The 24014-nt window shown below is 39.0% G+C and overlaps 1 protein-coding gene and 2 pseudogenes across 3 annotated transcripts in view; 2 read left to right on the top strand and 1 right to left on the bottom strand.

The window, feature by feature from the left end:
• The window catches only part of EDA (ectodysplasin A), a 359228-nt gene that overhangs the window by 93976 nt on the left and 241238 nt on the right, over nt 1–24014 (top strand). The window lies entirely within an intron of this gene.
• The window catches only part of LOC133753636 (ubiquitin thioesterase OTUB1-like), a 127668-nt pseudogene that overhangs the window by 73870 nt on the left and 29784 nt on the right, over nt 1–24014 (top strand).
• Nucleotides 23103–23274, bottom strand: LOC133753942 (U2 spliceosomal RNA; annotated as a pseudogene).

Here is a 24014-nt window from a genome sequence, read left to right as displayed (position 1 = left end):
CATACTTCACACGGTTCCAGAATAGAATTCCCTAGGCTTTTGAATCTGTGCTCTCCTGCAGCAATGTCCATTTCTTCCAAGAGGTTTTTTTTTTTTTTTGTTTTAGTTTTTCTAATTTTAATTATAATGTGTCCTAGCACATATTTCTTTAAGTTTTTTCTTGTTTGGATATCACTCAGTTTTCTGTATGTTTCTTTTACCAAATTTGGGGAGATTTCAACCAGTGTTTCTTTGAATACTCTTTCAGTCTCACATCCTTTCAATATCTCTTTCTGGGATTCCAATGGTATGAATATTGGATCTTTTATTATTGTCTCATAGTTACCTGAGGCTCTGTTCATGATTTTTTTCAGTCTATGCTTTCTCTGTTGTTCAGATTGGGTGAAATCTACTGTTTTGTTCATAAGTAAACTAACTGTATCATTTGTCATCTCCATTATACTACTGAGTCTTCTAGCAACCTTTTTTTTTGAAAAATTTCTGTTATTATATTTTTCAGTTTTGTAGCTTTCATTTGGTTCTTTTTTATCACTTCTATTTCTTTGCTGAGGTTCTTATTTTTCATTTGTTTCAAGAGATTTATAGTTGATGTTGAAGCATTTTGAATATCATAGCTGTTGTAAAATCTTGTTAAATAATTCCAATATCTGATTCATCAAAATGTTGGCCTCATTTAATTGTCTTTTTACTTTCAAGTTGTTATTTTCTTATTTCTTGGCATGCTGGGTGATTTTTTAAAATTTTATCATGGAGTTTTGTCTATCATGTTAAGAGACTCTAGATCTTACTTATCTTTTGTTTTGGCAGACAGTGACCTTGTTTAAGTTTAGCATGTAAGTTGTGGTCTACATTTGTGGATTGTGGTTCCAATGGCAATTTAATTTTCATAGGCTTTGCGGTGCTTTTTTAATTTGCTCAGCTTGTCTGGTGCTGCTGGTGCTCCCAACTGGTTCTGTACATGGTGCCTAACAGTGCAGAAGGAAATATACTTAGCTTCTTTGAGAAGAAGGAAATATACTCCTTCTTCCCTGGAAGATAGAGGGGCATGGTGGCATTCTCCACTAGTGTTCCTACACTGTTCAGCCCAGTGTTTCTAGGTAGGGGAGGAGAGTCTTGGATCTCTGAGAAGCTTCCAAGAACCAGGCTGCTTCTTCTGACTCAAGTCCCATCTCTGGTTCCATCTTCCTTCCCAGTATCTTTGGGTGGAAGTGAAGAGTTTTGAGTCCATGGGGACAAAGAGGCTTCCCAGACCAGGCTGCTTGCTATAGCTAGGTGTCTCCTATAAGCTCTGACGTGCGAGCCTCAGTATCTCTGGGTGGTTAACAGAAGTTTCAGACATGGTGGAGAAAGAGTACTTCCCATGGCTGCTATTTCAGACTGGGCTTCCAATTGATCCTCTGTTATGGTAACTCCCAGGGAGCTCACCCAATGTATTCAGAGGACTTGCAAATGATTAAGAAGAGAAATGGACAAACCTGGGCTTACTTTTGTTGCTAAGGGTGGGAGATTCCAAAACAGCAAGTCTTGTATGATATTTCTCTGTACAGTGGATGGATGTAAGGTATCTTGTTACTCTGCTGTTCTTCCAGTCCCAGATCAGCTCATCTTTTTCTTATCATCCTACACTGTTTTCCTTTGGTTGTCTCTTGTGTCATTTCAGGTTTTATGGTTGTGTTTAGCTAGGAAAAGCATAGAAAAACAGCATCCTGCTCAGACCAGAAGTCTTTTTAATAATGTGTTCTATAATACTTGCCTGGAATTGAGATTCCCTTCACCAGCTAACAGACATGACTTTCTTCTTTTTGAAAGTCTGGAGTGCCTTTTCCTTTCTTCATACTCCTGCCTGTGTCTCTTTGTCATAGTTCTGATTAGAGAGTAGTTGAGAAATCTTTGTCCTAGGTCTTTCCAGCTCCCTAGAATTTATTCTAGGATAAGTGTTTCTTGATCTCTCCTTGAGTCTCTGCTTTAAATTTCCTTATACTGTTCTTTGTTGTGTATTTTTTTGTTCTTCTAATTTTTCCTAAGAGAGGACACATGGAAATAAAGTAGGAATTGGAATTTTTTTCTTTTTCTTCATCACTGAACATTACATTTTTGTTATTGATTGCAATTTGAAATTCTTTTGCTATCCTCAGAATATATCTGTTTCTAAGACTCAGGTTATTCTGAACATTGGCCTCTTTGCTATTTTGCAGGGACATGCCACCCTTTTGTAGCCATCATTGCTTATGTCTACTTCACTACATCAGTAGAGCTATATATACTAACATGAGAGTCAGTCTTACATTTGAATCTCATCTCTACTTCTAGGTGTGTGGTTACTTAACCTCTGAGATTCCATTTCTTCATCTGTAAAATGGAAAAACAATACTAGTACTAATAGGACCAACTTCATAGGGTTGTTAGGAGGACTAAATGAGATATTTTACATTAAGCATGAGGCATGATTTTTTTACACAGAATATGCACTTAATAAGTGCCATTACTGTTGTTTGATGTTTTCAAATTCTGAGGTTATAGAAAAATTTTCACAGTAGTCTCTTTTGATACCTGTCTTTTTCTCCTTTGTGATTGTATAGTGAAAAGTTCATTTTTGAGAGCCTTCCAGTCAGCTTATGTAAATTAAAGTTCTCAGGGAAGGAGATTGCATATCTTTTAAATTGTGAAATTTCACCTAATTTAATTGCAACTGACTTTCTTAATGCAGTGCTGGTGATGGTCCTCTTACTGAGTAGTAAATGCAAATATTTCACAGCTCTGTCTCCATGCAATTGATGTGTAGGTGTTAAATTAGCCTTTCTGGTTAACCATCCATAAATATTTCAAAATACATGCCTTGTGTGGGTACCCAGCTTGCTTCTACATGCAACAAAATTTTTGCTTGTTAGACATTTCACATTATCATATGTCTTACTTGTATTTATTGCTCTATTTTAAACTAACTCTGTGATTGTAGTACATCAGCATACTTCTCTGGTGAAAAATGAAGTTTTTCAGACATTAATCTTGAACACTCTGAACAGGAATCATATGTAATTTTGTGTTTTGTACAGTGCCCAACCCACTGTCATTCAGGTGTTTATCACTAATTATTGTGCCTAAAATGATGTAGCAATTGTATGAGGGTAAGCAAATTGACATCATTATGAGTATATTCTAACTAACCTGTTTCTTCCAGTATGTTTTTCCTCTAAGTTTGAGTTGGTAATCTTTTTAATCTTGGTAAATTCTTTAGGTTTCATGTTTGATAGCTATAATTCTGGATCCTCCCAAAACTATCTTAATTAGAGGCATGTTGGAATGTGTTTGAAATTTTTCTGCTGTAGTTCAGTTTCTTCTGGGAAGTATTATGTAATCTTAAGGATGCATGTTTTCTTCAGAGATTTAACCTTTCCTGCTATTTTCCAACCCTTTTTTTCTATTCTCCAGTTTTTTTAAGCTCTCTACTTAAGCTGAGGACAGGAATACAAATCCGAATTATTGTTATTTTGAGATATTTAGAACTAAGATATTGTTAACTCTAACCTTCCAGTGTTATAGATTGTTTTTGAGGATCAGCTCTGTTGTTATGGCCATATTATAGCTCGGATAATTTAGATTCCTTTATCAGAAATCTACTTGAATTGGCACAGTGTAGTGTTTTCCTTCTTGGTGATGTGATATGGTAGTGTTCGGTGGTATGCACTGGCTAGGTACTTTGCTTTCTCTATGCTGTTTCATTGGTGCATTGATTTCTAGATATACTTTGCTTGTATGCTTGTAAAGTGTTCTGAGTCCTCTGGAAAAATAAAGGATTGGTCAGCAGTGGTTACATGTACTTTAAGCTCCACTATAGAAGTGTAACCTCCTAACAGAAATACAGATAAAAGAGACTGAATACTTGAGCCTGAATCCTTGGCTCTTCTGTAAGCTTTCCTGGCCAACTGCTATTTCCTTGTCTCTTCCTTTCCCAATCCACAACTTTGCGTTTTTTTTTTTTTTTTTTCCTGGTTTCCCTTTTGGAGGACCCTCTTCCTTAGACTGCTTCCAGATTTCACCATGTGTCTGGAATGCCCTCTCCTTTGTCTGCCAAACCTTTTCCTTCTGCTGTCAGCTTGATAAAGCTAAAAATCTCACCTCCTCATTAAACTCTGCTGACCCGAGTGTCACAGAAGTGACAGCTCCCTGAGGCATAGATCATGTAAACACTTCTCCCTGTCAGTTTATGTAGATGTTCATTGTTTTATCCTGCTGTCTCAGTATCTTTGTGGGATGGTTGTCTGTGTTGTCTGGCATCATAGATTTTTTAAGTGTACAAAAGGGATAAATCCCATCAGACATACTGGATATTCAGTTTTACAAGTAAGTAGCCATTGAATAGATTGCTCTTTGATGGCAGTGTCATTACAGGAAGCATGGACAAATTACCTTTGTGAAAAATTAAAACTCTTGCTGTGTGTTGAACTTTCTAACTCAGATACTCAATACTTCAATTATTGGCCACACCGTGTCCACTAGTGTTTAAAAGTTTGATTTCCCTCTCCTATAAACTAGTCAGAAGAATAAAAGTCTTGATTTCATCACTTAGTAATCTGCATGATAATGCTGCCTTTGAGTTTACAAGCCATCAGCTGGAAAAGTCTTAAATTGTTGTTGAATTCTCCACAAATATGACCAAACCAAATGTTGGACTTTTACCTCTGGGAATGCCGTTATTCATTAACTACTTGACCAAAAACTATTAGGACAAAACCATCCACAATCAGAACTCTGCCTGTATTTTCTCCTTTCTAAAATTTTCTTATAGATTTATTTATTTGAAAGGCAGAATAAGAGAGAGAGAGAGAGAGAGAGAGAAATCTTCCATTTTTTTGTTCTCTCCTCAAATGCCTACAACAGCCAAGGCTAGGCCAGGCTGAAACCAAGAGCCAGGAACTCCATCTAGATCTCCCACATGCATGACAGGAACCCAAGTACTAGGCCATCATTCACTGCCTTCCTAGGTACATTAGCAGGAAGCCAAATTGAAAGCAGTGTAGCCAGGACTCAAACCGGCATATTCCAATATGAGATGCAGGCATCCCAAGCAGCAGCTTTAACCCATTGTTTCACAATAGCTGCCCTCCATTTCCTCCTTTATGTCCTACCACACCTATTACTCATCAATCTCCAGCAGTACCAAACTAATAGTAATTCCCCATGTTGACTGCTACCCCTTTACACACAAAATGTTATCCCCTCTTGAAGTACATATTTCTTGAACACCTTATTCATCTGGCATATTTTCTTCTGTGAGCACTTTTTTACCCTTGCATCAGACGAAGATAGTTATTTCTGTTTCTATTCTCTTATGTGACTTCTCTAGTTATATCTCTAGTTTTAAATACATAAGCATTGTATTTTCACCATTTATGTTGTGGTTCCACCCCCACCCATTCCACTGTGAATTTTTTAAAGACAGAAACTGGTTTTTCTCAGCATCTCGTAGAGTTATTAATATATACCATCTGTTTAGTATATGTTGGAATGATTGAATGAACTAAGGATGGGAATGTCAATGGGATTAGAAGCCATGGGTGTGAGGACTTATGCACCTGACTTTGCCAGACTAACTGGTATCACACCAACCATCCCCCAGGAAGAACTAGGAAACCTGAATAAAATTACAAAATATCTGCTCAAAAGCATCATGGAGTTATCACAGCAACAAGGAATCAAAATCCCAGAGAGAAAGGAGATGTAAGGGGTATTGGGAAAGAGACTGAGAAGCTGAATTGAAAGTGGTAACTAAGGGACTGAGAATATAAGCAAAGTTGTTAGCATTCCTTCAGTGCTAAAGAGACAAATACTGAAGTTCATAAGTACTCTAATAATATGAATTTGAGAGTCCACAATGCCAGAAAAAGAAAATACAATGAATTGGGTGTCATACATTTTACAGTATTTTCCCTTGGGACATTTGCTGATTTATTTAAGTGGTACAGGACAGAGAAGTTGAGAAGTTAAGCAGAAAGTGGTAGACACAAAGCTCAGTAGCTAGGCAGACCTCTCAGCAATTTCACAATGCTGTAGAGACAGAAATTAGAGTTCAGAGCCTGCCAAAGAGGAGGGACCCTGGTAATTACCACAGGTTTTCAGTTGGGATCCCCAAAGGGCTAAACTCTAGGAGTAAAGATGAACCAGAAAAATACCTTTCCTCACAAAGACTAAAGCACAGCTTTGAATCAGCTCAATCTTAGGCAGGATTAAGGTGATCTGTCCTTCACCACCTGCCAGAAGCAAATGTAAATCTTCTCTGGAGGAAGATGATATCATCCAGGGCTCCTCTGACTTTTATTATACAATGTCTGGCATTCTATCAAAAATTACTATGCTTACCAAGTGTATTAGCTTGTGAAGGCTACTTTAACAAAGTACCACAGACTGGGTGGCTTAAACAACAATTGTTCTAGAGGATGAAAAGTCTGAGATCAAGGCAGCAGCAGATTTGGAATTTGGCTTACTTAACAATTCATAGATGATCATCCTCCTGCTGTACCTCATGTGGCAGAAGGGAAAAAGGAGATGTCTGGAGTTTGTTTTATAAGGGCACTAGTTCCATTCATGTGGACTCTGCCCTATGACCTATTTATTTCCCCCAAGGTCCTCACCTCCTAATATCATCACATGGAGGTTTGGATTGCAACATAATATGAATTTTGGGAGGACACAAGCATTCAGTCTATAGAAAGATGAAAGAAAGCAAATTATGGAACTGAAAATTAAAACAACTAACATTAAACATGATAGATGAGCTTAACAGCAGATTGTATCTACAGCTCAAGAGAAGATTGCACTTCAGGGATCAAATGTGGCATGGCAAAAATATCTGGATGTGGGACAAGAGGAGGGGATGGAAGGACTGATTCAATTGTCAAAGTTTCCAAGAAGAGGGATAATAATGAGAGTTTTTAAACAGGGAAATTGTATAAATTAACTATTGACAGATAGTTGGCAGCTGGAAGAACAGACTGGAGAGAGATGAGAGGAAAGAGAAAAGTCAGGAGGCTGGTGCAATAGCCTGAGAGAGAAATGATCTATGGCAGTAGCAGTGGGATGTATGCAAGAGACATAACAGAAGTAGTAGATAGAACACATGTCTACCCCTCAGTGTAGAGGTTTCCACACGTAAATAAATGGATTGTTTGTATCCATTATTTTCTTCTTAGTAAATTGCACAAATGGAGTGCCCCCACTGAGTGGGGTGACGATTTAATAAGGGAAGAGCATCTAAGAACTTGTATAAACCAAGCAAAATGAATCCAGCTGGGTGCAAATTGATGCAGAGGTGCTTGGAATTTGGTGAAGTGATTAACTGAATCTAGATGACTATTTCATGGCCTTTCTTCTTAAGTCTCCATCACACTTCTTTGTCTTTTTTTTTTTTTAAGATTTCCTTATTTGAAAGGTAGAGTTACAGACAGAGAGAGGGAGACACAGAGAAAGAGAGGTCTTCCATACACTGGTTCACTCCCCAAATGGCCACAATGGCCGGAGCTGAGCCAATCTGAAGCCAGGAGCCAAGAACTTCTTCTGGGTCTCCCACAGAGGTGCAGGGGCCAAGCACTTGAGCCATCTTCCCCTGCTTTCCCAGGCCATCAGCCAAGAGCTGTAGTGGAAGAGGGGCAACCGGGACATGAACTGGTCCCCATATGGGATGCCAGTGCTGCAGGCAAAGGCTTAGTCTGATGCACCACAGAACCGGCCCCCACATTTCCTTCTTTTTACTCCCACTTCCATGTTTCTTTTTCACTGAGAAAAGAGGAATCAGTAGTGAAACTTCAAAAGGTCCTACTCCCATACCTACTTACCTACCTGCATCTATCTCTATTTCCATAATTATACACGAACTGGCTGTACTTTTATCCAAAGCCAGTATTTCCTCCTGTGTACTAGATTCCATCCCCTGTCACCTATAAGAGGACATTCCTCTAGAAAATATAGCCTGGTTCTTTTTTTTCCTCCCTCTCTTTTTTAAGAGATTTATTTTATTTATTTGAAAGATAGAGTTACAGAGAGAGGTAGAGACAGAGAGAGGTCTTCCTTCTGCTGGTTCACTCCCCAGATGGCCGCAACAGCCAGAGCTGCCAATCCGAAGCCAGGAGCCAGGCACTTCTTCCAGGTCTCCCACATGGGTGCAGAGTCTCAAGGACTTGGGCCATCTTCTACCGCTTTCTCAGGCCATAGCAGAGAGCTGGATGGGAAGAGGAGCAGCCGGGACCAGAACTGGCACCCATATGGGATGCTGGCACTTCAGGACAAGGCTTTAACTCGCTGTGCCACAGTGCTGGCCCCTCTTTTCTTTCTCTAACACTCCACAGCCAATCCCTTAGCAGTTCTATCAGCTCAGCATTGTAAATCTGTTCACACCGCTTTCTTTGTCTTCACTCTAATATAAGCCACCATCATCTCTGAACCAGATTATTTCAGTATTCTTCTAACTGGTTTCTCTGCTTCCACTCTTATCCCTTATTTCATTGTAATCTCCACAAAGCCACCATAAAGATCCATTTTTAAAGCATAAGTCAAACGACATCCCTTTTTGCTCCCATTGGCTTCTTTGTATTACTGAAAATAAAAGCAAAAGTCTTTAAAATAGCCTACAAACAGCTACCTCTCTGACAACATTTTTTCCATCCATGCATTACTGTTAGTGTCAGCCAAACATGCCAAGCATGTTCTAGACTTGGGATTTTTGCACTTTCTGATCCCTCTGTATAGTGTCACCCTCCCCTCTCCAAAGATAGGCAGCATATGGTTTGCTTCCTCACTTCTTTTGGTTCTCTCCTTAAGTCACAAATATCCTCCCCAGACCCACCCTTTGTAGCATATAAAACTCTCTTGCCCACCATCTGTTTAATTTTTTATCCTGCTTTATTTTTGCTCCTATCATTTATCACTGCTTTACATATGTTCCATTTATGTATTTGTTTATTGTATGTTCCCTCCTTAGAATGAAAAAGCTCTTTGAGATTGAGAATTTTATTTTGTTATATCTACAGTACCTAGATGTGTTAGATGCTCAATACATATTTCTAGATGAACAAACAAGTTAATCCATCAGTGGATCCATCCTGGAGGAGATATGTCTTGAAGAAGGTTTTAAGGGCTGTGACTTGGTGGAAAAGAGGAAGAAAGGGCATCGCAGACAGAAGAAGTGTCATTATCAAGACAGGAATGTAAGAATGAGCTCTTGAGATTTGAGGGCAATAAGCGTGTTGTCTTACTCCTATGAAATAGCAACCCAGATATGAATGAAAGTGGCAGCATTATCTTCTGCCTGGATTGAGTTTTGGGATCCTGGCTTTGGCCTGGCCCAGAACTGGCTCTTGCAGCCATTTGGAAAGGGAATCAGTGGACAGAAGATTTCTCTGCGTCATTAAAGCCAGGATTCCAGAATTCAATCTGGGTCTCAACATCGGTGGCAGGGAGCAAACTACTTAAACCATTACCTGCTGCTTCCCAAGGTGTGCATCAATAGTAAGCTAGAATTGGGAGCAGAGCTGGGACTCAGACTCAGGTACTTTGATATGGGAGTCTGGCATCCCGACTCTTTTTTTTTTTATTTGACAGAGCTATAGACAGTGAGAGAGCAAGAGACAGAGAGAAAGGTCTTCCCTCCACTGGCTCACTCCCCACGTGGCTGCTATGGCCGGCGCTGCGCTGATCCGAAGCCAGGAGCCAGGTGCTTCTTCCTGGTCTCCCACATAGATACAGGGTCCCAAGCACTTGGGCCATATTCCACTGCTTTCCCATGCCATCAGCAGGGAGCTGGATCGCAAGTGGAGTAGCCGGTACATGAACAACACCTACTAAGCCACAGCGCTGGCCCCTATCTATTTCTTTTTGAATGAGTTTTGTTGGTTTATATCTTTCAACGAATGATGTATTTAATGTAAATGTCAAATTTATGTGAATAGAGTTCATAGAATTCCACTTTTGTCTTTTTAATGTCTATAGGACATGTTGTGTTAGTCCCACTTTCATTCTTGATATTCATAATTTGTGTCTTCTTTTTTTTGTCTTTATGATGAAAAATTTATCAATTGCATTGATCTTTTCAAATAACCAGCTTTGGACTTCATTTATGCCTCTTAATTAAAAATAGCCTTTCCTTTTGTTTTCTTAAAGCTTAATTTACTATTCTTTTCTAGATTCATTAATCTTTATGATAGATTACTGAATTGAGACCTTCTTTTCTACTATAAGCATTTAATGCTGTAAATTCCCCCTAAGAACTGCAGCTGTTGAATAGGAGTGTGACAATGTACAACGTTGTTTTGTTCTTGATCTTAGAGGAAAACCATTAAATCTTTCACCATTAAGTATCATGTGAACTGTAGATCTTTCCATAGATACTCTTCGTGGGATTGAAGAAGTTTCCTTCTATTCCTAGTTTGTTGAAAGTGTTTGTCAAGGCTATATGTTGAATTTTGCCAAGTGTTTTTTTTTAAGGAATTAACTTATTTATTTTGAAAGAAGGAGTTACAGAGAGAGAGAGAGAGAGAGAGAGAGAGAGAGAGAGAGCTTCCATTCCGCTGGTTCACTCCCCAAATGACCACAACAACCAGAGCTGAGCTGATCCGAAGCCAGGAGCCAGGAGCTTCTTCCAGTTCTCCCATGTGGATTCAGGGGCCCAAAGAGTTGGGCCATCTTCTACCACTTTCTCAGGCCACAGCAGAGAGCTGGATCAGAAGTGGAGCAGCCACGACTAGAATCAGAGCCCCTATGCGATGCTAGCGCTGCAGGCTGGGGCTTTAACCCGCTGCACCACAGCGCCAGCCCCTGCCATGTGCTTTTATTGTACTTGTTGAAATAATCATCTGCTTTCCCTTCTTTATTATATTGATATGATGAATTACATTGATTCATTTTGAATATTTTATTGAAGTTTTTTTTATCATATTGGTCTTTAATTTTATTTCTTGAAATGTTTCATTTATTTGAGTGGCAGAAAGAGAGAAAGACAGTGAGATAGAGCACTCCCATCTGCTGGTTCACTCCCCAAGTTCCCACATTGATGAGGGGAAGTAGGGTAAACCTTGGGGGTGGGGGCAGGAGGCAGGAGGGCAAAGCTGGAAGATAGGAATCAGGATCCTGGAGTTCAGTCCAAGTCTCCCATGTGGGTAGCAGAAATCCAATTACTTGAGCCATTACCACTGCCTCTCAGGATCTACACTGAGCAGGAAGATGGAGTCAGGGGTTGAAGCCAGGCATCAAACCCAGGCACTTCAATGTGCGAAGCAAGCATTTTAACTAGCAGCTTAGCTGCTTTTATAATGTTTTGTTTGGATTTGTTATCTTGGTAACACTTATTCTGTTTTGTTATCAGGGTAAAACTTATATATAAAAATTGTACAGGTGAGCATTGGTGCAGCAGTTAAGATATGACTTGAAACACCTACAGTCCATATTGGAGTGCCTGGGTTTGAGTCCTGGCTCTGCTCCTGATTCCAGTTTCCTTTTAATGGCACCGTTGAGGACTGTACATGATGGCTCAGATGCTGGGTCCCTGACCCCATATGAGAGAGGTAGATTAAGTTCCTAGCTCCGGGCTTCGGCTTGACTCAGCCCCAGCTGTTGCAGCCATTTGGGGGAGTGAACCAGCAAGTGCAAGGTCTCAGTCTCTCTTCTTTTCACTTTCTGTTTCTCTCTCTCTTTCTCAATGATGAATTCATTAAATGTTAAGTGTGCAATTCTTCCTCCCTTTGTACATCCTGGACATTTATGAAAAATTGGTTTTATTTCTTCAAAAGTTTGGTAGAATTTACCAAAGAATTCATCTAGATTTGGAGTCTTGTTGGAAGGTTTTCAACAACAAATGCAGGCACAGAACTATTCAGATTATCCATTTCTTCTTCATCGAGCTTTGGTAGCTTTTGTCTTGCAAGGAATTTATATATTTTGCTAAGCTGCCAAATTTATGGGCACAGAGAGGGTTGTTTAACTTAGATGGCTGCCTCCCATATCTGAGTACCTGATTTCAATTCCAGGTTTGTGCTCCTGGTTCCATCTTCCTCCTAATGTAGATTCTGGGAAGCAGTGGTGATAGCTCAAGTAATTGAGTTCCTACCATCCATGTGGGAGATCTGGATTGTGTTCCCAGCTCCCAGCTTCAGCCCTAGCCCCAGCACAGCCCTGGGGACATTGTGGGCATTTGGGAAGTGAACCGGCAGCGGGGAGTGTTCTCTCTCAGTCTCTGTCTCTGTCTCTCTCTCTATTAAATAAATAAAATATATTTTTAATATTCACTTATAATTTTTTAATTCCTGTGTGGTTAAGAATGATGCTTCTCATTTATTTCAAATATTCATAATTTATGTCTTCTTTCCTACTTCTGTGATCCATGTGGCTATAGTCTTATCAGTTTTATTGATCTTTTAATAGGAACAGCTTTTGGTTAATTAAAAACAGGCAAATAACAGACACAAACAATTTCATTGATTTCTGCTTTTATCTATTTCATTTTTCTCCTCATTTTAGGTTTAATTTGCTCTTCTTCCTCTACTGTTTTAAATTGGGAGCTGAGATTATTAATTTTGGTCTGTTATTTTCTTCTAATGTAAACATTTGATGCTGTCATTTTCCCTGTCAACACTGCCTTAACTACATCCCAGAAATTTTAGTATGTTGAATTTTCATCTTTATTCGGTTCAAAATATTTTACAGTTTTCTTTGAGAATTCTTTTCCAGACTCATGGATTATTTTAGGAGCGTTTTTAATTTCAAAGGATTTGTGAATTTTGAGAAAAGTTTATGTTATTAATTTCTAGTTTAATTCCATTATAGCTAGAACATTTGTTTGTATGATTTCAATTCTTAAAAACCTTTGTCACATCCATTAGGATGGCTATTATTTTTTCTTTTTTTTTTTTTAGACAGGCAGAGTGGACAGTGAGAGAGAGAGAGACAGAGAGAAAGGTCTTCCTTTGCCGTTGGTTCACTCTCCAATGGCCGCCGCGGCTAGCGCGCTGCGGCCAGCGCACCACGCTGATCCGATGGCAGGAGCCAGGTGCTTCTCCTGGTCTCCCATGGGGTGCAGGGCCCAAGTACTTGGGCCATCCTCCACTGCACTCCCGGGCCACAGCAGAGAGCTGGCCTGGAAGAGGGGCAACCGGGACAGAATCCGGAGTCCCGACCGGGACTAGAACCCGGTGTGCCGGTGCCGCAAGGCGGAGGATTAGCCTGTTGAGCCACGGCGCCGGCTAGGATGGCTATTATTAAAATAACCACAAAAAATAGCATATTGGTGAGGATGTAGATAAATAGGAACCCTTATACACTGTTGGTGGAATGGTGAAATTATACAACCCATATGGAAAACAAAATGGAGATTCCTCAAAAAATTAAATTTTTTTTTCTTTTTTTTTAAATTGTTTTGACAGGCAGAGTGGACAGTGAGAGAGAGAGAGACAGAGAGAAAGGTCTTCCTTTGCCGTTGGTTCACCCTCCAATGGCCGCTGCAGCCAGTGCACTGCGCTGATCTAAAGGCAGGAGCCACGTGCTTCTCCTGGTCTCCCATGCGGGTGCAGGGCCCAAGCACTTGGGCCATCCTCCACTGCACTCCCTGGCCACAGCAGAGAGCTGGCCTGGAAGAGGAGCAACTGGGACAGAATCCGGTGCCCTGACCAGGACTAGAACCAGGTGTGCCAGCGCCGCAGGTGGAGGATTAGCCTATTGAGCCACTGCGCCTGCCAAAAAATTAAAAATTGATCTACCATGTGGTCTAGCAATTCTACTTCTGGGTATATGTCCAAAAGTATTGAAAGCAGGGTTCAAAGATATATTGCCCACCCATGTTCATATTTGCAATAGCCAAGCACTAGAAACTTCCCAAATGTCCATTGACAGATGAGTAGATGAATAATATAGTGCATATGCATATAATGGAATATTATACAGCCCTAACAATGACAAAAAGCTGTCACATGCTATAACATAGATGAGCCTTGAAAATATTATGCTAAGCAAGAGAATCCAATCATAAAATGTCAAAGATTGTATGATTTCATTTACATGAATTATTTAAAGTAGCCAGAGTCATAAAAACCAAAAGCAGATGGCTTTTTCCAGGGACTAGGGAGAGAGAGAAAAGGAGAATTATTTAGTGAGTGGTGTTTTAGATTTTCAAGATGAGAAAGTTCTGGAGTTATATTTTACAGCAATAGGAATATATCTAACACTGCTGAACTGTACACTAAAAATGATTATGATGGTAAATTTTATGTGTTTTTAACTGCAATCAAATAAAAATGTATTTGAGTTTAACCAGAACATAGTCTAACTTGGTGGGCATTCCTTGAGTACTTGTGAAGACTGTAGAATGTTCTGTAAATGCCAATTAAGTGAAGTTGGTTAATAGTGTTGTGTGGTTCTGTACCTTTACTAATCTTTTCTGTCTACTTATTTTACTGAAGAGAAGAGTGTTAAAATCTCCAGCTATAACTGTCAGTTTCCCTATTTATCCTTTTCAGTCCTATCAGTTTTACTATATGTATTCTGAAGCTCTGTTGTCAGTTGCATACATAGTCAACGTTGCTATGACTTCTTGATGAATTTATTCTTTTATATGTAATTATCTATATTTATCCCTGATACTATTCCTTGTTCTGAAGTTTACTGTATCTTATATTAATATGTTCACTTTGGCTTTATTTGGATTAGAGTTTGCATGGTATATAGCTTTCTTTATTTTGAGTTCATCTTGATTTTCTTATTTAATGTGAGTTTCTTATAAGCAACATGTAGTTTTTATCATTTTGATCATTTATGTATTGTATTAGGAATGTTTAACATTTTACATTCATTGTAATTATTGATATGGTTGAATTTTGTTCTAACATTTTATTATTTATTTTCTTATTATTTCCTTTAGCCTTTGGTCCTGTTTCTTAATTTTTGGTTTCTTTTTGTAATATCAGCTTGTAATGGCCCATTTCAACTTATATATTTGTGTTTTTGCCATATGTTATGTTTGTTTCTTGTCAGCTGCTCTTTGGATTACAATCCATATACCTAATATTGTATAATCTGTTTTGAGTTAATATTGTACCACTTCAGTAAAATGTAGAAGCCTTGCAACCATATGGATCCTTTTATTCTGCTCCATTTACCTTTCTAATTCTTGCAAGTGTTAAATTGACATGCATGGAAAATTCTACATACAGTATCATAAGTTTTTCTTCTAACAGTCACCCATTTTAAAAAACTTGAACATACTTTTTCCATATTTTCTAGATTTTTACTCTTTCTGTTGCTCTTCTGTCACTCCTAACAATTTGTTTCCTTCTGATGTCATTTTTCTTCACCTAGAAGAATTTGTTTAGAGAATATCAGCTGGTGCTAAATTCTGTTAATTTTCCTTCACATGAAAATGTCTTTATTTCATCTTAATTTCTGAAGGCAATTTCACTGTATATAAAACTCTTGGATGACAGATTTTATGCTTTACTACTGCCTTTTGACTCCCATCCGCTGGTTTATTCCCCAAATGGCAGCAATAGCCGGAGCTGCGCCGATCTGAAGCCAGGAGCCAGGAGCCTCCTCTGATTCTCCCATGCAGGTGCAGGGTCCCAAGGACTTGGGCCATCTTCTACTGCTTTCCCAGGCCATAGCAGAGAGCTAGATTGGAAGCAGAACAGCCGGGACTCGAACCGGCGCCCGTATGGGATACCAGCACTGCAGGTGGTGGCTTTACCCTTTTGCCACAGCACCAGTCCCTCCATGGCTTCTTATGAAAAATGGTTCTCTGATTGTTACCTTGTATGTAATATGTGATTTTTAAAAGCCACTAAAAGATGAAAAAAAAAAAAGCAAAACTTTGGTTTTCAGATTTTTGCTTATGATGTGCCTGGCTATAGTTTTCTTTGAGTTTATCATTTTTGAGGTTAGCTGAGTTTCTTGAACATGTAAACATGTCTCTCATCAAATTTAAAAACTTTTCAATCATTATACCTTCAAATATGAGGGCACTTCAAAAAGATCATGGAAAAATGGAATTAAAATATTGGTTTATTTTGGTACAAAAAGTTTGAAAAATCCATGCATGGTTTTGTTCATAATGCACATTTTCTGTGAACACTTTGAAAATCCTTTGTGTATTTTTTTCTACAATCATTTCTTTTTCTTCCCTCTCCTTGCCATGTCATTTTTGAAATTTAGAATATTGGATACAGGTCCACAGGTCTTTGAGTATTTTTAAATTTGTGTTCCTTTCTGTTATTCTTACTGGATAATGTCTATGCATCTATTTTAAGTTCAGTGACTTTGTTATATCATTTCCATTTTACTGCTCAGCCCATTGAGCAATTTTCTATACTTTCAGACTGTACATTTTTCAAGTTTCAAGTTTGAATTCATTTCTTTTATATAGTTTCAATTTTTCTACTGAAACTACAGTCTTTGCATTCATTTTAAGTATGTTTACCTTTATGACCTGAAGCATAATTCTAATATCTGTTAGTTTTCTGTCGCTGCATAACAAATTGCATATACTGAACAGTTTAAAACAAAACATGTTTTTTACCTCCCAATTCCATGAATCAGGAGTCTAGTGGTGGCCTACCTATTCAGGGTCCCATAAGGCTTTAATCAAGGTGTTCCCTGGGTTGCATGTTTCATGTGGAGTTGGGATTCTCTTCCAAGTTTACAAGGTTTTTGGAAGGATTCAGCTCCTTGCAACTGAAGGACTGAGATCCTCAGCTGCTAGAAGCTGCCTGCATTTCCCTGCCACATGTCCATCTCCAAAAGCAGTTCATGTCATAGCAACTTGCTCCTTCCAAGTCGGCAAATAATCTCTCGTTCACTCTCCAATCTGCTAAAACAGAGTCTTCTTTAGCTTTAAATATTTTATTATTTTTGACAATCGACAAACAAAATATGAATGTATCATATTCAGCAGGGTGTTTTGAACAAAGTCTTAATAGAACAATCACTGGAGTGACACCCCATTATCTTTGCAACACAAGGGGAGTAACATTCTATCATCTTTGCTATATTCTATTGTTAAGAAACAAGTCAGGTCCTGCCTGCACTCAAAAAGAGAGATTACACAAAGCTATGACTACTATGTGGCAAGAAATCATTGATAAGTCAACATAGTCTGTTTTCAGGTATTTGATAATTCCAACAATAATATGCTGCTTTCAGGTGTTTTATAATTCCAACATCTGGGTCATATATGGTATGGTATCTGCTGACTGTCTTTTCCCTCAAAGCTTTTCTGGTTCTCAACATTTTCCTGGTTTTTCACATGTTGAGTAATTTTGATTGTATCCTGGGAATTGTGATTGTTAATGCTATGTAAACTGTGGGTCACACTGTAATTCTCTAAATTTTTATAAGTCAATCGACCAAGTTAGATTCAGACCACAAGTTCTGTCTTGCCATCTGAGTTGGGGTTCTATTTTCAGTTCAGTTTTCCAAATTGTTAGTTTTCTGCTTGCTTTCTTTCTTTCTTTCTTTCTTTCTTTCTTTCTTTCTTTTTTGACAGGCAGAGTGGACAGTGAGAGAGAGAGAGAGACAGAGAGAAAGGTCTTCCTTTGCCGTTGGTTCACCCTCCAATGGCCACCGTGGCCGGCACACTGCAGCCGGTGCACCGCGCTGATCCGAAGCGAGGAGCCAGGTGCTTCTCCTGGTCTCCTATGCAAGTGCAGGGCCCAAGCACTTGGGCCATCCTCCACTGCACTCCCTGGCCACAGCAGAGAGCTGGCCTGGAAGAGGAGCAACCGGGACAGAATCTGGCGCCCCGACCGGGACTAGAACCAGGTGTGCTGGCGCCGCTAGGCGGAGGATTAGCCTATTGAGCCGCGGCGCTGGCCTGCTTTATTTCTGTTCTGTGCATATTGCATTTAGTTTTTGTCTAATTATTGGATAGTAGTTTGAATCTTACTTCTTTTACTCAGGCTTTTGTAACGATCCTTTGGATCGGTTTTGTGTATGCACATCTTAGCTATGAGTGTAGGACTCGTGTAGATTCATACACAGAATAAGGAATCGCAGTCTCTAGCACTTTGCTCTCCAGAATTTTCTTTGTGAGCCCACTCTAGAGGCCACAGTGCCCTCTTTCCTAGTTTCTCTAGCCAGAAACACAGCGTGTCCCTTGGACTTTTAATTACTCATGTTGCCATCATTGTCATATAATTCCATGACTAGTGCTAACTCCTTGGGCAAAGCAACTAGAGAAAATGGAAAAAAAAGACAAAAACAAAACAGGGTTACTCCACACACTCTGGCTCACAGGAGGCTCTTGCTTACCTAAATTTTCATCAGTCATGCCACTCCTCTCCCACACAGCTCTACAATTGATGTCCGTCTCACAGAAAACCTGCAAGAGGAAAAAAATGGAACCCTCACTTTCCCTAAATTTAACTCTCCTTCACAATCTACTTGCTTTGGTTACTTTTCAGTGTCTTCCAATAATTGACTTTCATATTTTGTCCAGAATTTGTAGTTGTATCAACAGGAGATATAGGATATAGGAGTAAACAGTGAGTTTACTCCATCTTGATGAGACTTGGAACTCATTTTAGTTGTAAACTGTGTATTTATGTTTAAAGTGGACTTCTTATAGACAGTATATAGTTGACTTGTTTTTCTTCTTTATCCAATCAAACAATCTTTGGCTTTTAATCTCCATGTTAGACAAATTTCACTTATTATAATTCTTGTTATGTTTAAATTTAAGTCCAGTTTTGCTATTTTTATTTTGTTTGTTCATCTGCAATCCAGGTCTTTGTTTCTCTTTTCTTCCCTCCTTTTGGAGGAATGAAACTATTTTATGATTTTAAATGATCTCCACTATTATTATTATTATCTACTCTTCCTTTTTGTATGTGGTTATGTCAGGTAGCACTTAACACAATCTACCTTAAAATATTATATATTACTTCACATGTAGTATAAAAACCATACTGTGATATACTTTCATTTTGTCTCTCCATTCCTTTGTGCTAGTGTCATAAATTTAACTTCTACATATGCTAAAAGCCTTCACTATATTGTTATTAGTTTTGCTTTAAAGAGTTGTTTGCTCATCTTTTAAGGATAGTTTACCAATCATGGAATATTTTATTATTTTTTAAAGATTTATTATCTATTTATTTAAAAGGCAAGTATCAGAGAGAGAGAGAGAGAGAGAGATCTTCTATCCACTGGTTCACTCCCTAAATGACTGCAACTGCCTGGGCTGAAGCCAGGAGCCTGGAACTCCATTTGTACCTACCTCCCACATGGATGGCAGAGGCCCAAGCACTTGAGCCATCCTCCACTGCTTTCCCAGGCCCATTGGCAGAGAGCTAGATTGGAAGCAGAGCAGCTGGGACTGGAACGGGAGCTCAGATGGGATACAGCATCAAAGGCAGGCTTTAATTTATTTGAGAGAGAGAGTGTGTGTGCTCCCTTCCAAGGGTTCACTTACAAAATGTCTATAATGGCCAGGGCTGGAGCTATGAGCTTTTGTTTACCTGAAAAATTCTTTATTTAGCAGTCAATTTTGAAAGGCAGTTTCACTAGGTGAAGTATTCCAGACAGATTTGTCTTTCTGCACATCAAAGAGATCGCACCAATGTCTTCTGCATAGTGTGGTTTCTGATCATAGGGCTGTAATCATTCTTACCTTTGTTCCTGTAAATAATATGCCTTTAATGTGGGCGCTTTTAGCATTTTCTCCTTATCATTAGTTTAAAGGAATTAAATTATGGTGTGGTTTAATATGGTTTTGTTTGTCTTTATGTTACTTGAGGTTTGTTGACTTTCTTGAATTATCAGGCTTATCATTTTCAATAAATTGGTACATTTAGGCTCTCTCTCTCTCTCTCTCCTTCTTGGAGGCCAGTGCTTGGTTTATTCTTTTATTTTTAAATTTATTCTCCTTGGGTTTCATTTTAGATGATTTCTACTGCTTAACTTCAAGTTTACTGATGTCTTTCTGCAGTATCTAATCTTGTTAATTTCATTCAGTACTCTTTTTTAGATATAATATTTTAAATCTCAGCATTCCATTTTTTATTTCTATAGCCAGTAGTGATATTCCTATTACTTTCTTGATTTCAGTAATTTGATTCTCTATCTGTTGTGCTTGCCCAGTTTGGTTAAATATTTCTCAATTTTGTAGATCTTTTCATAAACGTAAATTTGAATTTTTTGGATTTTTTTCTTTTCTTTTTCTGTTTTTTATTTCATTAACCTGTGTTAGAATCTTTACTGTTTCCTTTCTTCTGCTTACTTTGGGTTTAATTTACACTTTTTCTAGTATATTAAGATAGAAAGTTGCTGATATGAAACGTTCTTTTTTTTTAAGATTTGTTTTCTTTATTTGAAAGACAGAGTTACAGAGAAAGGTAGAGACACAGAGAGAGAGGTTTTCCATCTGCTGGTTCACTCCCCAGATAGCGGCTTTAGCCGGAGCTGCGCTGATCCAAAGCCAGGAGCCAGGAGATTCTTCTGGGTCTCCCATGCAGGTGCAGGGGCCCAAGCACTTGGGCCATTTTCTACTGCTTTCCCAGGCCATAGCAGAGAGCTGGATCAGAAGAGGAGCAGCCAGGACTCGAACCAGCGCCCACATGGGATGTTGGTGCTTCAGGCCAGGGCTTCAACCCGGTGCACCACAGTGCCGGCCCCTGAAATGTTCTGTTTTAATGGATACATCTAACGGTATAAATTTCCCTCTAAACACTATTTTAGCTGAATCCTATAAATCTTGATATGTCATGCCTTCATTTTTATTCATCTCAAAATATCCTTTAATTTCTATTGTGTTTTCTTCATTGACCCATTGATCACTTCAGAATATGTTTAATTTCCACAGTGTTTAAAATATTTATTTTCTTAGAAAGTCAGAGTTAGAGAGAGAAAGGGAGAGACACAGAGAGAGGTCTTCCATTTACTGGTTCACTTCCCAAATTGCCACAATAGCTGGAGTTGGTCTGAAGTCTCTTCCAGGTCTCCTAGATGGCTGCAGGAGCCCAAGCACTTGGACCATCCTCTGCTGCTTTCTCAGGCACATTAGCAGGGAGCTGGATTGGAAGTGGAGCAACCAGGACTTGAATCAGCACCCATATGGAATGTCAGCACTACAAGCAGTGGCTTAACCCACTAAGCCACAGCATCGGCCCCATAATTTTTTAATTCCACAATTTATTTCTGTTACTGATTGTTAATTCCTTTCCATGCAATGAAAAAATAAACTTAGTGTAATTTGTTCACTTATAAATTTGTTGAGGCTTGTCTTACTGCTTAGCATATCTAATCTAGAAAATGTTTCATGTGTGCTTGTTGCTTGATGGCATGTAATATCAATGTCAGTTGGGTCTATTTGGTTTACACATTTTTTTTAAAGATTTACTTATTCATTTGAAAGGCAGAGATACAAAGAGAGAGAGAGAGAGATCGCGAGATCGCTTCTTGGCCTTTTGGCTAAGATCGAGAGAGAGAGAGAGAGAGAGAGATCCTCCATCCATTGGTTTACTCCTCAAATGGCCACAATGGCCAGAGCTGGGCCAATCCGAAGCCAGGAGCCAGGAGCTTCTTCGGGATCTCCCATGTGGGTGCGTGGGTGCATGGGTGCAGGGGCGCATGCACTTGGGCCGTCTTCCATTGCTTTCCCAGGCATATTAAGCAGGGAGCTGGATGGGAAGTGGAGCAGCAGGGACTCGAACCGGCACCCATATGGCATGCAGATGCCACAGACTGAGGCTTAACCTCAGTTTATAGTTTTGTTCAAGTCTTCTGTATCCTTGTTAGTCTTCTGCCTACTTGTTTTATTCATCATTAAAAGTAATATAATGAGGCCGGCGCAGTGGCTCAATAGGCTAATCCTCCGCCTGTGTCGCCGGCACACCGGGTTCTAGTCCCGGTCGGGGTGCCAGATTCTGTCCTGGTTGCTCCTCTTCCAGTCCAGCTCTCTGCTGTGGCCCAGGAGTGCAGTGGAGGATGGCCCAAGTGCTTGGGCCCTGCACCCGCATGGGAGACCAGGAGAAGCACCTGGCTCCTCGCTTCAGATCAGCACGGTGCGCCGGCCACAGCACGCCGGCCGCAGCACACCGGCCGCAGTGGCCACTGGGGGGGTGAACCAACGGAAAAAGGAAGACCTTTCTCTCTGTCTCTCTCTCTCACTGTCCACTCTGCCTGTCAAAAAAAAAAGTAATATAATGATATCTCCAGCTACTGTTGAGTTGTCTATTTTCCTCTTCAGTTCTGTTGGATTTTGTTTCATGTATTTTGTGGTCTGTTTTTCATACATGCTATATCTTACAGATGGATTGATCCTTTTATCATTGTACAATGCCCCTGTTTATCTCTAATAATTTTTTGCTTTAAATTCTATTTTGTTTGTTATTAGTATTGCCACTCCAACCTGCATATGGTTGTTGTTTACATAACTTTTCCCATTCTTTTGCTTTCAACCAATTTGTATTACATCTGAAGTCTATATCATATAGACAGTATATAGTTGAATCTTATTGTTATTATAGCCTGAAAATATGAGACTTCTGACTGGATTATTTAATTTTGGCATATTTAATATTATTATTAGTATAGTTGGTTTTACATCTTCAACTTTGTGATTTTCTATCTCTTTTGCCTTTTTTATTTATCTATTTGTCCTGATTCATTTTGAATTAAGTGAATGTTTTATAGTATAACATTTTAGTTCCTTATATATATTTTTCACTATATATTTTAGGTATTTTCCTAGTGGTTGATGTAGGGCTTACTATATACATCTTTTTTTTTTTTTTTGACAGGCAGAGTGGATAGTGAGAGAGAGAGACAGAGAGAAAGGTCTTCCTTTTTGCCGTTGGTTCACCCTCCAATGGCCGCTGTGGCCGGTGCATCATGCTGATCCGAAGCCAGGAGCCAGGTGCTTCTCCTGGTCTCCCATGCAGGTGCAGGGCCCAAGGACTTGGGCCATCCTCCACTGCCTTCCCGGGCCATAGCAGAGAGCTGGCCTGGAAGAGGGGCAACCGGGATAGAATCCAGTGACCTGACCGGGACTAGAACCCGGTGTGCTGGCGCCGCAAGGCGGAGGATTAGCCTGTTAAGCCACGGCGCCAGCCTTACTATATACATCTTAATTTGTCATAATCAAGTTCATGATTTTAATAGTGTAATACCATGAAATATAGGCAGTTTACTCCTAGATAGCTCTATTTCCACTTTTCTTTTTTATCTATTATTGTTATACATATTGCATCTATATTAAACTGATAAGAACAGATACTACATTGGATCTTAGCCAAAAGGCCGAGAAGCGATCATATCGCATCTATATATATTACAGACCCAGCAATAAAGTATTATGCTTATTACCTTAGATATTTTATATATTTTAGAGAAGCTGAGAGAATGAAGAACAAGTATATATTTATAGAGTTCATTATATTAACCTTCCTTTTGCCATTCCTGGTTCTCTTCAAATTTTTTCCTGTATATTTAAGTTACCATCTGGTGTCACTTCCTTACCTCAATATAGCTTGTTCTCACCCACCTCCCTGGTGCTGTTTTGCCAAATAAATGTATTTCTATATATTGTATGCCCAGAAATTAAATTATATACATATTTTTCATACAATTAAGTTATTCCAAAGCAGAAAGGAGAAAAAATATGTTTCACAATATTTTATAATTGTATAATTACCTTTACAAGTGATCTGTTATTTTCTTGTATACAAGGGATCAAATTATCATCAAGGATCACTTTCAGCATGAAGAATTTTCTTTAACATTTCTTAATAATGCAGGTGTGCTACCAACACATTCTCTGTCTTTATCTCAGAATGTCTTTATTTCACATTCATATTTGAAACATAAGTTTTATAGAGAAAAGATTCTTAGTTGGCTGATGGTGTTTGTTTCCATTTCATAACTTTGAAGACATCAGCTTACTCTATTTTGACTTCCAGTGTCTCTGATGGGAAATCAGCTGTTAAACTCTTTGTGTTCCCTTGTATGTGATGAGTATTATCTCTTGGCTGATTTCAAGATTTTTAACTCTG

Source organism: Lepus europaeus, chromosome X, assembly GCF_033115175.1.
Source record: "Lepus europaeus isolate LE1 chromosome X, mLepTim1.pri, whole genome shotgun sequence".
NCBI lineage: Eukaryota > Metazoa > Chordata > Mammalia > Lagomorpha > Leporidae > Lepus > Lepus europaeus.
Note: the sequence above shows the minus strand (reverse complement) of the source record. Positions and strands in the feature narration are given on the sequence as shown.